The sequence below is a fragment of the Canis lupus genome, chromosome 19 (assembly GCF_048164855.1).
Source record: "Canis lupus baileyi chromosome 19, mCanLup2.hap1, whole genome shotgun sequence".
Lineage (NCBI taxonomy): Eukaryota > Metazoa > Chordata > Mammalia > Carnivora > Canidae > Canis > Canis lupus.
The window spans coordinates 45,466,348-45,482,154 of NC_132856.1; the positions used below are offsets into that span (position 1 = coordinate 45,466,348).

At 47.2% G+C, this 15,807-nt stretch overlaps 1 protein-coding gene and 1 long non-coding RNA gene across 8 annotated transcripts in view; one reads left to right on the top strand and one right to left on the bottom strand.

Moving 5' to 3' along the window:
- The window catches only part of LOC140610484 (uncharacterized), a 44,440-nt gene extending 29,676 nt beyond the window's left edge, over window positions 1-14,764 (top strand). Inside the window, exon 4 of the long non-coding RNA XR_012012125.1 lies at window positions 14,104-14,764. This is a non-coding gene — a long non-coding RNA (uncharacterized lncRNA). The remainder of the gene's footprint in view (window positions 1-14,103) is intronic.
- GATAD2A (GATA zinc finger domain containing 2A) overlaps window positions 1-15,807 on the bottom strand; it is a 114,649-nt gene that overhangs the window by 91,670 nt on the left and 7,172 nt on the right. For 2 of the 7 annotated variants that reach the window (XM_072786590.1, XM_072786587.1), the window contains exon 1: window positions 15,553-15,733. The exons of 1 other annotated variant lie outside the window; for it this stretch is intronic. The gene's annotated coding sequence lies outside the window, so the exon portion shown is untranslated. Of the gene's footprint in view, window positions 1-1,873; window positions 1,970-15,552; window positions 15,735-15,807 lie in introns of those variants that run through there. 4 more of the 7 variants (XM_072786589.1, XM_072786588.1, XM_072786586.1 and 1 more) reach the window with 4 other exon arrangements.

Here is a 15,807-nt window from a genome sequence, read left to right on the forward strand (position 1 = left end):
CCATTCTAAACTACTTCCTCTAGAAAAGGGCCAACTTTTCTGAGTTGGAAGCTGAGGAAGCAAATGCAAAGGGGCAGGTCTGTGGCTTGGCTCCTTCAAGGCCAGCAGGTAACTCTGCTGAGGACATCAGAGGGTTACAATGGTGTCCCTAAGTCATCAGGTCATCCATCCCCCAACTCCTAGGAGAAGTAGAACGGAGGCTAGACAAGTACATGGCTTCTTGTTTTAGCAATGCCCAGGAAATGCTCACACAGTGGGTTGCAAACAGGAGCATTCCTGGGCTCGTATCTCAAAAACATCAGGCTCAAGCCAAGCTCTGCCCCTGCACCACTCAGTAGCTTTGGACAAGCAGCCTAGCCTCCAAGAGCCTCAGTTTCCTCGCCTGTAACGTAGGGATTATATCCTCCACCATACTGGAGTGTTATGGGCAAGGAAGATACCTGTATTTAACAGGCACTCAAATCTGGGGACTGGTATGGTTTATCCAGCCCTCCTCCATGGCTTGCTGTCAGGTGTAACATGCTACTAATTTTAGCATCCTGATCTGGTGCCAGCAAACATTATTTCACCTAATCTAACTTAAAAGAAAACTTGTAACTATTACCAGGAAAAAAAAAAAAAAGAACATCAAAGGACAATCAGTACAAGTCTAAAGAAACTACACAGAAGGCTGTCTGTCCCTCAGTTTATCTGTGCTGCCACAGCCAGAAGGTGTCACTGTGCGAAATGGACACACAGGACCAGACAAGCACTGTGTACTCAAGAAAACTGAAAGAAGTAAAAGGGTGAGGAAGAAAGAAAAATTAAAGACTCAACTGACTCATCCGGACTTTGATCTAAAAAATCCAAAGCTCTCGAGATAAGGATGAACTACAGAGCTAAAGACGCTGGGTCAAATACACAAAATTTAACAGCCCCTGCAAAGTTCCCAGGGCAGGACAGAAATGCGCACCTAAGGGTTGACATTCAGTTCCTAATGGAGGGATCCCCATTCATTTCTGAGGCCCAGTGTGTGCACGCACACCAAGTGTCAATCACGCTCTAGGCTGGGGCCCTGCCCATAAGCCTTTCCTTGTTGAAGTGATCAATTCCGATTCTTGGCAATAATCCCTTTAAAAGGCCAGCTGCTGCTGTCTAGTCACTGATGCCGACCCATTCCAGGTGGGGAAAAAAAAAAAAATCAATACAGCCACCGCCTAAACGCGGAGGCAAATTTAAAGTGTACCGCCCCATGAAGGGCTTAAGTCCAGAGAGGGGGAAGGGTCCTGCGGCTCCCGGGGGTCAGGCAGTAAGGGCGCGAGCTGGGAGAGGGCCGGCCCTGCAGGCGTGGGCGCGCGGGGACTCTTATTCTGACACGGGATCCTCCGCCGCCGCCGTCGCCGCCGCCGCGGGGTTCAGCGCAGCGGCCAGGCCCGCCCGGGACCCCCGCCCCCCGCCCCCGCCTGGGACCCCCCGCCCCGCGCGCCCACGTGCCGCCCTCTCGCCACCCCCTCCCCCGCCCGTCCCGGCCGCTCGGAAGCGACCCCTGGAGGCCCAGCCCCTCCCCCGGCCCCGGAGGAAGCGAAGGAAGGGGGGCGACGCCGAGACTTTCCGGGACCCCCGCCCGGCCCGGCCCCCACGTGCCTGGGCGGCGTCGGAGCGCGGAACTTTCTAGGGTAGCGCTAGGAAGACGCTCCCAGAATACAAGGAGTAGATAGAACTCACTCGCTCGCTCTCACTTTTCCATGCTCACGCGGGGGGGTCCCTCAGAGCCCACTGACCCCCGACCCTGCCCGACCCTCGCCACCCCGACGCTCCAGGCTCCACCTCACGACCCCAGCCCCGACCCCACCCCCCGACCCCTGCGCCCCGCCAAGTTTGGTCCAGAACTTACCGGGCCGCGGGCCGGCCGGGCCCTAGGGCAGCGCGCGGGTTCGCGGGGCCGTGGGGCCGGGGTCGCCTGCGGGGCCGGGCGGCCGAGGGGCCGGGGGCGCCGGGCCGCGCGCGCTCGCTCCGCCTGTGGGGCCGCCCGGGCCCGCGGCGCTCGCTCCGCCGGTCCGCCCGCCCGCCCGCGCCGCCGGCCAGATAATGCGCCCCTCGGCCGCACACATGGAGCCCGGCGCCGGCGTCACCGCCCGGGACATGCGCACCAGGTCAGCGCGCCCGGCCCGCGGCCCCCAAAACACCGGGGAGCTCTTAAAGGCGACGCCGCCCGCCCGCGCCCGGCTGGGCGGGGACAGACGGCTGAGGGGCGGGGCCTTACGGTGGGGCGGGGCAATGCTGCGGGGAGGGCGGGGCAAGGGAGGCCGGCAACGCCCCGGAAACGCCGCCTCTCGCGACGGCGCTCCACGCGCCGCCCTGCTACGCCCGTTGGTTTCCCACGCGGGTTCAGGTAGACTCCCTCCCCACGAAGTCCCAGCGCTTTCCGCAGGGCCGAGGGGTGGTCGCCAGCTCACCGGCAGCAGAGCCTGGCGAACCGCGCCCAGGGCTGACTCACTATGTACTCACTACTGACCTCGCTCCAGCTGAGCTACATGACCTGGAGCAAGTCAGCTTCTTCTGAAAACGGAGGTTAGAATGCCATCCCCATGGGGGTCGTCACACAGAAGCTGCGTTCCCAGGTATCGGCCAAACCATCACTTCTGTGCAATGAACAGTTCTACTAAGTAAGCTCCAGACCCACCCACTTCTAGACACTTGAGGATGACTGCTGTCCCTCTCTAGCTATTTCCCAATCTGCACCACTCCCCCCACCCCGTGCCCCTGGGAGAAGGTGAAACACACACACACACACACCAGACAGCAAATCTGCACCCTTCCCTCTTTAGTCACATGAAGGAAACACGAGAAACAGTCTAACCTGAGAGAGGATGGGCTTTCACTATGTTAAACTATATAAAGGGGAACACAATTTAAATAGAAAAATAAAATTACGGTGCCTGGGTGGCTCAGTCAGTATCTAGAATCCTGGGATTGAGCCCCACATCAGCCTCGCTCCCTGATCAGTGGGGAGTCTGCTTCTCCCTCTGCCCGCACCACCCCGCCCCCCCCCCAGCTCGTGCTTGCTCTCTCGCTCTATCTCAAATAAATAAAATCTTAAGGAAGTAAAAGAAAAATTAGGTATCTAATATTACAAGGCTATCAATATCAAGATTATTTTGAAAATCACCCAAAAAGGCCCTTTTCATGTTCTTTTTCCAGAGTTAAAACAATTCATAAGACTCCTAGACTTCTAATTGGTGACTTTTAATTTGTTTTATAACACATTTTAATATACATTCACAAGGGGATCCCTGGGGGGCTCAGCGGTTTGGCGCCTGCCTTTGGCCCAGAGCGCAATCCTGGAGTCCCGGGATCGAGTCCCGCATCAGGCTCCTGACATGGAACCTGATTCTCCTGCCTGTGTCTCTGCCTCTCTCTCTCTCCTCTATCATGAATAAATAAATAAATATTTAAAATATATATATATATATACAATCATACAACTGAAACAAAAGTTACACCAAATATACTTTTAACTACTTGCAGTGTATCCTGATATTAACTATTCTATTTCATTTTTTAAAAGAGATTCAATGTAATTTCAACCCACCATTGGTCTTGAATCCAAACCTGAAAAACAATGTAGACCAATTTTTAGAAATAAAATTGTTAAAAAAAAAAAAGAAATAAAATTGTTTTTCTGTGTGCCCCTCACAATAAGAAGTTCAAAAAAGTCCATTTTAATTCTGTGTGGAGTTCCACACATAATTAGCAATATCTTGTCTTTGATTCCATCCCCCACTCCACTCCCCAAATCTTCCAACTGCTTAATGCAACATCTGGCACAACTCCCCTGGGCCAAAAGCAAAGCATTCCTCAAACTAAAAATGATACAAAATACAAACTGTTGACCCCCAAACGCCTTCCCTGACCCAGTTTTGTCAGCAATTTGCTTTGCTACAAAGAATTTCAAATGTTCAAATTCAAAAACCAAACAAAAAGTCCTATTCTCAAACAGGTGACTTGGTATAGGAATGCAAGAGGCTCCCTGACTCCATGTACAAGGACAAGTTAAAAGCAAATATCCAGAATTTTCACTGTAATTTGTAATTTGGCAGCTTTATATTTTGAGAACTTCTTTACTCTAGGACTATTAATCAGATGATGCATATTAAAGCAATACAAGCAAAATATTACCTCACTGCTCCTCACCTGGGTCTTGATTAACGCCAACTTAATTAACTACAAACACAGCAATGTGTGGTCAGGTGGGAGACCCGAGACTTGAGATAGACATAGAGATTCCAGAGTCTGAGCTGGCAAGCCCTGTGTGAGTCACCAAGGTGACAACCACCCTGTTTTAAAGAGAGAGGCATCAGCTGCAACATATTAATGGCACACCCCTGTGGACTGAGGTGTGCACTGGTGACAGGTGGGCTGCTCCAAAGGGCAGTGGCAACATCTCCAGCTGGGAAAGCAGGGGTGGGGGTAGGGTGAAGTAGTTACAGGGTTTATTTCTGCAATACAGAGGGCCAGGTGTGTAGATGGAAAAAGTGACAGTAAATCCAGACCTGTTTGGGGTCTCCAGAACTCAGGCAGGCAAATGCTAAGGCTGCTCAGACTGAAGACCTTGCCACCTCAGTGTCTAGTACTGGACTAAACAGCTGGCTGATTATGAAATATGATGCAATCACCTTTAGATTCCATTCTAAAGCTAAAGAAACTAATTAAAAGACAAATAGGGCTGGAACCATGTTTTTGCCAAAGTTTTCCCTTTGCCCTAAAAACAAGGCAGTCAATTAATACTTAGAGATATCAGTTAATATGATACTTTAAAAATACTTGTTATTTAGCTAAGTAAAATTTCCTTCCAAATTCATTTTAAACTTAATACCCTTCAAAGATCAGATCTTTGCTAATAATAGCCAGGCCTCCTTCCATCTTAACCACTGCAAAAATATTCTAATTATCTTTCTAACGTAGTGTTAGATAAACTTCTAAATATCATCTGAGCCTGTTTCAGCACAACAGAGGGACTAAAGAAATTTGGGCCAAATTTCATGTTCATGGCCTCTTTTATAGCAGAAAATTGGTCAAAGGCTCCACAGTAGCATGAAACTAAAAAGGAGTAGCATCACCTACTGAATGTTTAAGGTACTGTACTTTTTATTTTTAATTGGGAGATTTCCTTAAAGTTTCTGGTGGACAAATTCACAATGTCTTATATGATAAACACTGATGGACAAGAACTGTATGAGAGAGCCTGCAGGTACCATCTCCAAAAGTTCACAGGCCAGTGGCAGACACAGAATGATTTCAATGCAGAAAATGCATTCATAGAAAAGACAGGAATCAGGGATCCCTGGGTGGCGCAGCGGTTTAGCGCCTGCCTTTGGCCCAGGGCGCGATCCTGGAGACCTGGGATCGAATCCCACGACGGGCTCCCGGTGCATGGAGCCTGCTTCTCCCTCTCCCTGTGTCTCTGCCTCTCTCTCTCTCTGTGTGACTATCATAAATAATTAAAAATTTAAAAAAAAAATCTTAAAAAAAAAAAAAAAAAGAAAAGACAGGAATCACAGAGGAAGGAGCTGCTCTCCTGCCTGGGGAGGAGTCTGAGAAATCTTTGTGGATGTGACATTTGAGCCAATTCTTAACAGATGAACATCCCAGGCATCCAGAATAGCAGAGGCAAAAGCCAAAGCTGGCCACACCTGGAGTGTGAGGTTTTGGGAGCAGAAAGGGCTAAAAAGGGATGGATCCATTACCCTCTAAACTTTGTAGATCCCTTTCTTTCTCAAAACACAGAATGGTTATCTACTTAAATTTGAAGGCTAAGCAGGCCTAGTTCTGTAGAGTTTAATTTTGAGATTACTGCTATCAGTGACACTAGGCTCCCACTTGTTTTCTGAGATCTCTAAAGAATAAACAGGTTGTTCATTCAAAAGTATACCAAATCTTTTTAGAAGTACTTTTATGAAAAAGAACACTGACCACTTTCCTTACTTTGTATTTTTATTATTTTTAAATGTTTATTTATTTTGACGGGGGGGGGGGCACTTTGGGGTGGGGAGCAGAGAGAGAATCTTAAGCAGACTCCACACTCAGTATGGAACCCAACGAGGGGCTTAATCTCATGACCCTGAGATCATGACCTGAACGGAAATCACGAGTTAGAACCTTAATTGATTAAGCCACCCAGGTGCCTTCATACCTCACATTTTTAGAACTCAGAAGTCTAAAACTGTTTTCACTGAGTTAGGGATAAACATAACCACAATCTCTAAGAGACGATTTTTTTTTTCTAAGAGACAATTGTTTAAAAGTTTCTTATTTCACCCTAAATTCATAGTCACATGGTGACATTACAGTGCAATTAGCTGGGAAAGGGAAGGAAAACATTCATTTCTATGTTAATATGATTTTCCTTAGTACTTTGATATTCTTGGTACTTTTTTCAAGTACCAATAGTCCCTTTAACAGGGACTATTACAGTGGTGCTTTATGAAAAATACCAGTGCATTACAGCTGCTACAACAAATGTCTTTTTTTTTTTTAAGATTTTATTTATTTATTCATGAGAGACACAGAGAGAGAGACACAGGCAGAGGGAGAAGCAGGCTCCATGCAGGGAGCCTGACATGGGACTCGATCCCAGGTCTCCAGGATCACGCCCTGGGCAGAAGGCAGCGCTAAACCGCTAAGCCACCCAGACTGCCCCAAATGTCATTTTTTAAATCACAGCATTCTTACACTATATTAGGAGTTTGTGGGAGACAGATCTGTACCCCTTTGCCTCATCCCTGCGTATATATGCTGAAAAGCTCTCTGAAACACAGCTCTCTAGAGATGGGCCACTTTGTCAGCATGTGTTTGTTTTGAGTGCCGTTTCTAACCACAATTCCATATCCTTAGTGTCTGGGCAACATGGAGTTCAGGCTCTATCTGTACTTAGTCTCTGTGTGGCCCTAAGGAAATCCCACTACTATAGAGTTCTGAGCACAAATGCTCCCCTGAAGGGTTAAATATAAATGGCTAGATGTATCACTGTGAAGCTGGAAGTATATCTCCCACTCTGTCTTCATCTGCATGTGTCAACAGTTGGCAAGGAATATCTCCTTTGTGTCTTTACATGTCTTACAAAAAAAATGCCCACCTAATTTAGATCAATTTTAAGTCTTTGAAAACAGTAGGTGAACTGTTTTCTATGAATTAAAAAAATTAAATCAGAAAGCTACCAGGAAAAAGAAAAAAGGCCACATGTCAGTTTTAAGTCTAGAGATCAACCTATTCAAACCTACTTAGCAAAGAAAGAGTACTAGTCATATCACTGGTCTGTGAATAAATATCCATGATTTAGACATAAAAAAAATATGTTTTAAAAACTTGAGGGACGCCTGGGAAGCTCAGTGGTTGAGTGTCTGCCTTCAGCCCAGAGCATGATCCTGGAGTCCTAGGATCCAGTCCCACATCAGGCTCCCTACATGGAGCCTGCTTCTCCCTCTGCCTGTGTCTCTCCCTCTCTCTCTCTCATAAATAAATAAATAAAATCTTTTTAAAAATTTGTTTAAATAAATAAATACAAACTTGATATTTGAGACACCTGGGTTGCTCAGTAGTTTAGCACCTGCCTTCGGCCCAGGGCGTGATCCTGGAATCCCGAGATCGAGTCCCACATCAGGTTACCTGTATGGAGCCTGCTTCTCCCTCTGCCTGTGTCTCTGCCTCTCTGTGTATGTTTCTCATGAATAAATTAATAAAATCTTAAAAAAAAAAAACTTTGATATTCCATTCATACCCCCAACTCCATGGTTGTTAAATCGCAAATCCTCCAACTTGACAAAGGAAAGAAGAAAAATATTCCTCCCAAAAGTTTTCCTGATAGAGTATCCCTGTCTCCTCCCCTAGTGCCTAGTATTTCCTATAAAAAATAGAGGGATCAGGGGGGTGCCTGAGTGGTTCAGTAGGTTAAGCATCTGCCTTCAGCTCAGGGGCTTCAGCTTCAAGCTCCATATCAGACTCTTTACTCGGTAGGGAGCCTGTCTCCCTCTCCCTGTCACTCTCGCTGCTTGGTACGCTCATGCGCGCGCGCTTTCTCTCTCTCTCTCTCTCTCTCTCTCTCTGTCAAATAAATAAATAATATCTTTAAAATTAAATAAATAAAATAAATGTAAAAAAAATAGAGGGGATGGTTCTGGTTCTTTCTGATTTTCTCCTTCACAGCTTGGTAACAAAACACCCATGCCTTCTTGCATGCTGACTTGATCAGGCCTACATTTTACGAACTCCTGGTTTGAGAAGAAAAAGATTTTTATTTCAAATGTAAGTCAAGGGCACCTAGGTTGGTTGAGCATCTGCCTTTGGCTCAGGTCATGATCCCAGGGTCCCAGGATCAAGTCCCGCATCGGGCTCCTTGCATGGAGCCTGCTTCTCCTCCCTCTGCCTGTGTCTCTGCCTCTTTCTGTGTCTCTCATGAATAAATAAATAAAATCTTAAAAAAAAAAAAAAAAAAAGTCCCACATCGGGCTCCCTGCAAGGAGCCTGCTTCTCCCTCTGCCTCTCTCTCTCTCTCTATCTCATGAATAAATAAATCTTAAAAAATATATATATATAATTTTTTTAAAAAGAAAAAAAAAAAAAAACTGAGGAAACTCACTGGGAAAAATCAGCCTATCTGGGAACCTCTAGATTATCAGTCCTCTGTTGCACCCAGCTTATGGCCCCAACATGGACTGGTTTGCTCTCAAACAGTACTAACTGCCATAGGTAGCTATCCAAACTTGGGTGCCAATCTTAAGAGGGAGGGCCAGTAAGCTTTGATCTGATTCCATAACCACTACCTCTATCAGACACCTACAACAATCTGGCCATTTGCTTACCATCCCCACCTCACAAATGAAAAACTGAGACTCAAAGAAGTTAAGCCACTTGCAGTTAAGCTACTTTCCTGAGGTCACAGAGCCAGCAAGTGGCAGAATCTGGATACAAACACAAGTCTGACTCTACTGCACAGATGGTACTTTTATAAGATAATGAAGACAACTGTAAACCACTCTTTAAAAGCAGACTCTTGCAGAAGGACTCTCTACTGTCTGCTTCCTTGAGTTCTATATACTCTCCAGAGCAGCCCTCTGCAGGCAAGCTCCTGTGGTAATACACAGGAAACCATCCTGCCAGACAGTCCTAAGTTTGTGAATACATTAAGCTGAACCCCCAGAACTGCCAAGTACAAGTCCACTGGTGACTCTCAGCTCTGACAAAGCAGCTTACCAGAGGAAAAGTGAGAAGTTGAACGTATTTTCTATGCTCAAATTGGGGCCCAAAAACTCCACTGGAGGGCAAGGGAACAGGAAGTTAGGAGGGAGCAAGCATCCACTTCCCAAGGGCAGCAGAGCCCAGAGGTGGGAGCCTGGTCACGTGCACAGTTGCATTACTGGTCCACGCCCACTTCCGGCCAGAGCCTGTCTCTTCACCTCCAAGTCAGTACTCTGGTTGAAGGAAAAGAAAAGACAGACTACCAGAAACTCTCCTTATACTCTCCCTCTCCCCTTGGAGCCTGTATCCTGAATGAATACCCACCCCTGCCCTTTGCTTCCACCCCTCACAAATACACTTACTTAAGAAAAGCACCTGTCACATAATTGACCTATGTGGGCTAACATTAAATCTGACCATAACAGGGGCACCTGGGTGGCTCAGTCAGTTAAGCATCTGTCTTAGGCTCAGGTCATGATCTCAGGGTCCTGGGATTGAGCCCTGTGTGGTTGGGCTCCCTGCTCAGTGGGCAGTCTGCTTCTCCCTTCCCCCTGCTCATATTCTCTCTAATAAATAAATAAAATCTTAAAACAAAAAACACCTGACCACACATAAGAAAGTCAAAATAGTGCTTTCCCAGTCCCAGTATAAGAGGGAACCCTAGGGCAGAGGGAACTGTGCACCAGGAACCTACTAATACACGACAAAGCAATCTATAGCTCTTTGAAATCTCACTTTTCTTTCCTATGCCATCAACAACAGCCAAACACTCTGTCTCAATTTGTTTTTAAGATTTCAAACAAGGTGGAAAGGGCTTTTAGAGCTGTTTATCTCTTTGTGTAATATGCACTGCCATGAAGAAATGCCACAGGATTCCAAAAACACTGCCACTGACTTCAAGAAAAGCAAAGCTGGGGACACCTGGGTGGCTGAGTGATTGAGCATCTGCCTTGGGCTCAGGTCATGATCCTGGGGTCCTGTGATCGAGTCCTGCATGCATCGGGCTCCCCATAGGGAGCCTGCTTCTCCCTCTGCCTATGTCTCTGCCTCTCTCTGTGTGTCTCTCATGAATAAATAAATAAATAAAATCTTTTTTAAAAAAAGAAAAGCTGAAAATGCTCCTAGCAGTGACCATCCCAGATCCTCTCTTGTTTCTCCAAGATTACAGTCACAGTCATCCTGGATCAACTAGTGCCAACGGCCAACAATCAACCAGGAAAAAGCCATGATTTCTGCCTCCTTTTAGAGGTAAGAAACAGAAGCAAGAAGCCCAGTGAGGAAATTAGAAGGGTAGTGAGGTTTCACTTGCAAACCTCCAAGAAAATCACCCCAAGCTCCCAAAGAAGCACTGCAATGGTCTTTTATTCGATTTTTTTGTCTTCTGGTCTATGACTGGGATGTAAGCTCCTTGAGAGCTGACTTTATCTGTCCTACTCACTCCAAGGCCCACAGTACCCAGCATGGTGCATCTGGTGCATTGTAGGAACACACTTATTGCTAGATTATTTGCTGCTATGGGAAGTTACATAAGCCAGAATATTTAACACTATTTTTCAATCCAATTTAAGTTGCACTAAAAAAAAGAAAAACATGCCCTACCTTATGGCCACACAGGAGTTTAGTTTAGTGCTCAAACTGTCCCTTATAGGCCAGTTTGAGGGAATAAATTCTTATTCAAATAACATACCACAATAAACAAAGGCATCCAGGCTGCAGAGAGGATAAAGCCAAAATTAATACTAGAAATTAAAAATAACACCTTTCATTCATTTGGATGGAACAACTTCATACAGTAGTTATTTCCCAATTCCAGAGAAGGTCAGTTTCTTTCTTATCAAGATCCACAGGGATTTAGTGCCCCCAGTGCTGTCTTCAACAGGAAGGAAACCCTGACTTCCCTAGCTATTTCAGTTATATAAATCAACAGTTTATCGTCCAGAGTTAGAAGCTGGGCAGTGTTGGGACCCACATGCCTTTTAGAGCTCCCCACCAACGGATAACCATGTTACATTACATCTAATAAATGTACCTAGATCAATATCATTTCTAACTATCCAAGGGTATTTATTGCTGTAAGGATCTTTCAATTAAAAAAAAAAAAGTTAAAAAAAACTTCCTGTTAGAGTAAAGAGACTTGGTGGTGGCGCCACTATCCACCAGAGTGAAGTCTGTGGCACACAAAAGACAGCATAATTTCAAAAGGGATAGTGATCACTTTAAAGTTATTTATCTTATTTTTTATATTTTAAAAATAAAACTTTGTTCGTTTTTCTTCAATAGAATAACTACCCTTATAAGAATTAAGAGAAATTTAAGATTGGTAAATTATTTGCCTCAATAACAAAGTCAAGAGACAGAGAGACAGAGACAGACAGGCAGGCAGAGGGAAGGAAGGAGGTAAAGAGGCAGGGAGAGGGTGTAATTTCAAAGATGGAGGAGAATCCCTCAAACCTGGGAGTAGCCCATGGGGGCCTAGCTCAGATTTTTACCCATTATTTCCCCCTGGGTTTTAGATATCAGAGGCAAATGCCATCTGTCACCACCATAGTAAGTGAAAAAGGTAGGCCCAACTCACTGGCCACGATTTTAGGGCTTTCATTAATTGCTAAGAAAGAATCCTCTCAAAAAAAAAAAAAAAAAAAAAAGTCTCCTGTCCACCATAGCCCCTACCTCCACCCCCAACCCCAGAGGCTGAGTTAGCATCTTCTACAGCTCTCTAGGTCCTGGGAGCTCAAGGTGAACTCTGATCTCCTCGTGGGCTCTAAGCCACACACTGTCCCTCTCAATGCACTATTATTATAGAACATCAAATGCCTTTGTACATCACTTACCCAGTCTTTTGTCCTCTGATCTGATCTATTACTCTAAAAGAACATTCTTCTTTCAAGGTTCTAATGTGCAAGAGACACTCACCAAGTAACTGCTGTATTTTACTCAAACAGTCCCAAAATATGGATATGATCCTTTAGGTGTATAGTTCACCTACTTTTTTCTTCCCACAACTCGTAAAGTTCATTATAATCTTCTATTTTGCCTACAGTCTAATTATAGTAATACATCTCCCTACTTGCCCTCAACTCACAAATTACCCCATTTTACAGAGGCAGAAGGCAAGGCCAAGGCAACACAAATGCTTGCTACACAGCAAATCCGTCTCACATCTGCTATCTGAACACAGAAATATGCTACAAGACCCAGGGTGGCAATGGATTTTGCAAGAGACATACCACATTTCTTTCTCTATAGGCATATTTAGCCTTGGCAGAAAGTCAAATGCTTCCTGGTCTGGAAGTCCAGACCAGAACCCTAATCTCCTGAGCACAACAGCCAACCTTTATTGCACACCAACCATGTGCTAGGCATTATGCTGGCTGCCTCCCCTTCATTACCTCAGATTCATTCATTCTTATGTCTAGGAAGCATTTCCCATATGTAGGCACCTTCACACACATTCATAGATATGTGACCCCTCAAATATTTGGTAATGTGCTGATTTTGCATTATAACTTGTGCAAGATCACACAACTAGGAAGGACAGACCAAAACCTGATCAGGTCCTTCTGACTTCAAAGCTCCTGCTTCCCTTTTCAACACCTCATCCTGCCGGTGCTATGGGTTTCATTCAAAATAATAAATATGTGCCAGCACTTCTCTGCCCTGTTTCAGGAAACCCTAAGCTCCAAGCTCCCCACTATTCTTCCCCTTCCCCTCAGGGCAGTGCCTACAACTGACCAGGAAGAGGCAGTAGGAGAACAACCAGGTCTGCAGCACCTTCCTGCCTGGACTTGACTACCCCAGGAGCAGAGGGCCCAGGAAACTCTCCAAGCGCTTCTCCACAGAAGAAAATAGCTCGAGTTGAAACTTGTGTCCACATGGTCCACCGACAGATTTAGAACTCAAATTATAGCCTCGGCAGGAATCTTCACAAAGGACTCAAATTAAGCAAGACCCAGATGGAAACGAACAGGAGAGAGACAGCCTTAAGTCACATTGTAAAGTGAACTGCAGTTCTAGCAGAGTCAGAGAAGAACTTGTTGAAATGCTAAACCAAACAGTTCAGCCTACATTTCAGAACTCCACTTCAAGAACATTCTCCCCACGTTTTTAGCCTGAGATTTGTGCATGGACACGAAGTGGTTACAAGTTACTCAGGTTTCAAACTGAGTTCATTCCTGTCCTTTGGACCATCTCTCAATGCCAGCATTCATCTACTTGGGCTCCAGAGAGCTCTGCGTTTGGCAAAGCAGATAAAATTAGCTACTGGAGTGAATTTGGAATCCAGGGTGGGCCATTAAAAAAAGTACATAGGAGATTTGTAAAAGTCATGTAAAAACTTCCTTTGGGCCAGGCTGAAGTTACCTAAAACTTAGAGAAATGCTGTCAAATTCCCTGTCCTTTGCCTCCTTTCCACCCTTCCTGGATATAAGGTGACCCATTTCCTGCTTCTTGGCCTTCCGTTCAAAGCAGAGTGGCCCACAAACTGAAAATCCTCTAGAGATCAAGGGGTGAATCAGAGGACCTAAGAAGAGAAAACACAGCAGGAAGACCTAAAGGACTGTTTTTGCTTCTCCTTTTTTTGGGGTGGTGGGTGGGGGGTGGTGGAGAATGGTGTATTACACTATGCAGAGGGAGGACTGAGGGATGGGACAGGAAGTGGGTCAGTCCGACAGCCAAACAGTGTGATAATGGGGGATAGTGGGAGGACAATGCTCCAGCCCTGTCCCTCCTGTCTCCACAATGGCCTGACAACACTGTGGTGGCCCACAGCTCAAAAATGGAGTAAGCAAGGTGGTCATCTGGCAACAGCTCCTGCTCCCCCTCAAATCCAGCAGGTCTCAGAAAAACGAGAGAAAACAACACTTTTTGACTGTCTCCCAAATTCCTTTCCAGCCACAAAATTCTCCAGGTCCCTGGAAGCTGAGGTAAGAGTTCAAAGAACTCCTCCTCCAATCTGGCAAGAAAGAAGACTGAAGAGGAGGCACATTTCTGGTCTCCCCTTCCAGAATGGAGGAAGAGAGTGCTCCAAACAGGAACAGGGGAACCTTGAAGTTAGAGGATCCAAGGAAAATGAAGGAAGAGTTTCTCCCTTAGAGAATCAGGAGGAAAACTTCAGGAAAGGGGGAAACGTCCTGAGTCAAGTGAGAGGGAAACTCCCCAGAATGCAGGGGCACCCATCAGAGAAGTAAAGAAATCCACAGTGTATCCCAGCAGAAGATATCTTGGAAAAGTAGAGGCACACTTAAGAAACATGAGGATTCCCTAGGAGAGGGACATCCCATATTAAGGAGAAGCTCTGAAGGAGCTAGGGAACTTTCAGAAAAGTGTGGTTTCCATAGATTACTGGAGAACCCAAAAGAAAATATTTTGGAAAAGTGGGGAACTTTTCCTTCAAGAACCAAGGATCCAGTCAGGTGAATGAGCAGTTCAGGGTAGTGGGGGACCCCTCAGGAGAGAGAAGGCACTCATCAGAAAGTAGGGGGTCCCATCAAGAGTGGGGATAATTCAGAAAAGTGGGGAACACGTACAGGAGGGATTCTGACACCTCGGATTAGTTGGGGGACGACTGGGAGGAGGAGGAGGTCACCCATAGGAGTTGGGACAAAGAGCAAGGAGAGCATCTCAGAAAGGGAGAGGGTAAGGGAGAGGGTAGAAGTGGGAGACACCTTAGAAAAGCAAGGGCAAAGGGGGAACACGAAGAATAAGAGGGACAACAGCTCAGAGAAGCAGGGCTTTCCAGCTTGGGGGGGGGGTGTCCCTGGAAAGGCAGGGAGGTCTCCTCAGAGAGGATGGGGTCTCCCAGAGAAGTGAGGAGGGTCCCCCAGAAGCAGGGTGTCTCCTGAGAAAATCAAGGGTCCCCAAGGAATCGCCGGGTCCCCTCAGGGACAGAGCACATCCTCCGAGAAGCAGGGGGCCCCTTGGAGAAGCTAGAAGGGGGCTCGCGGGGAGGCAGGGCTCTCAGAGAAGGGGCGAATGGCCCTCAGGGAAGCAGGCGGTCCTTCAAAGACACGGGGGGGGGATGGTGGGCTCCCTCGCAGAGGCGGAAGAGTCCCTCAGAAAAGTGGAGTGTCCATCAGAGAAGGGGGGCACCTCTCAGAAAAGTGGGGTCCCTCAGAGGAGTGGAGTATCTTAGAGAGGTGGGGTCCCTCAGAAAAGTGGGGGCCACTCAGAGACATGGGGGTCCCTTGGAAAAGGGGTTCTCCCCTCAGAGAGGCAGGGGTCCCCTCAGACAAGAGGGTCTGCGCACCGGAGGCGGTCCCCTCAGAGAAGCGGAAGCCCCAGAGAAGCCCGGAGCACCGGAAGCCGGGGACCCGCCACCAGCGGCGCCGGCCCCTCACTCACCGAAGTTGCTCGGCGCCTCTGCGGGCGGCTGCTGGGCCCCGGGTGGCCTCGGTAGGTGGGGTCCGGTCCGGTCCGCTCGAGTCCCGCGGCAGTGGATCCCTCAGGTGGCGCCCGTGGCGGCAGCGGAGACAGGACGACGGACTGCCGACCGACCGACTGCGCGGGCGGCGCGGAGCGCGCTCGGGTGGCGGGGGTGCGCGTGCGCGCGCCGGGGCGCTGACCCCGGGCGGGAGGAGCTGCCGCGCCGCGCTCGGA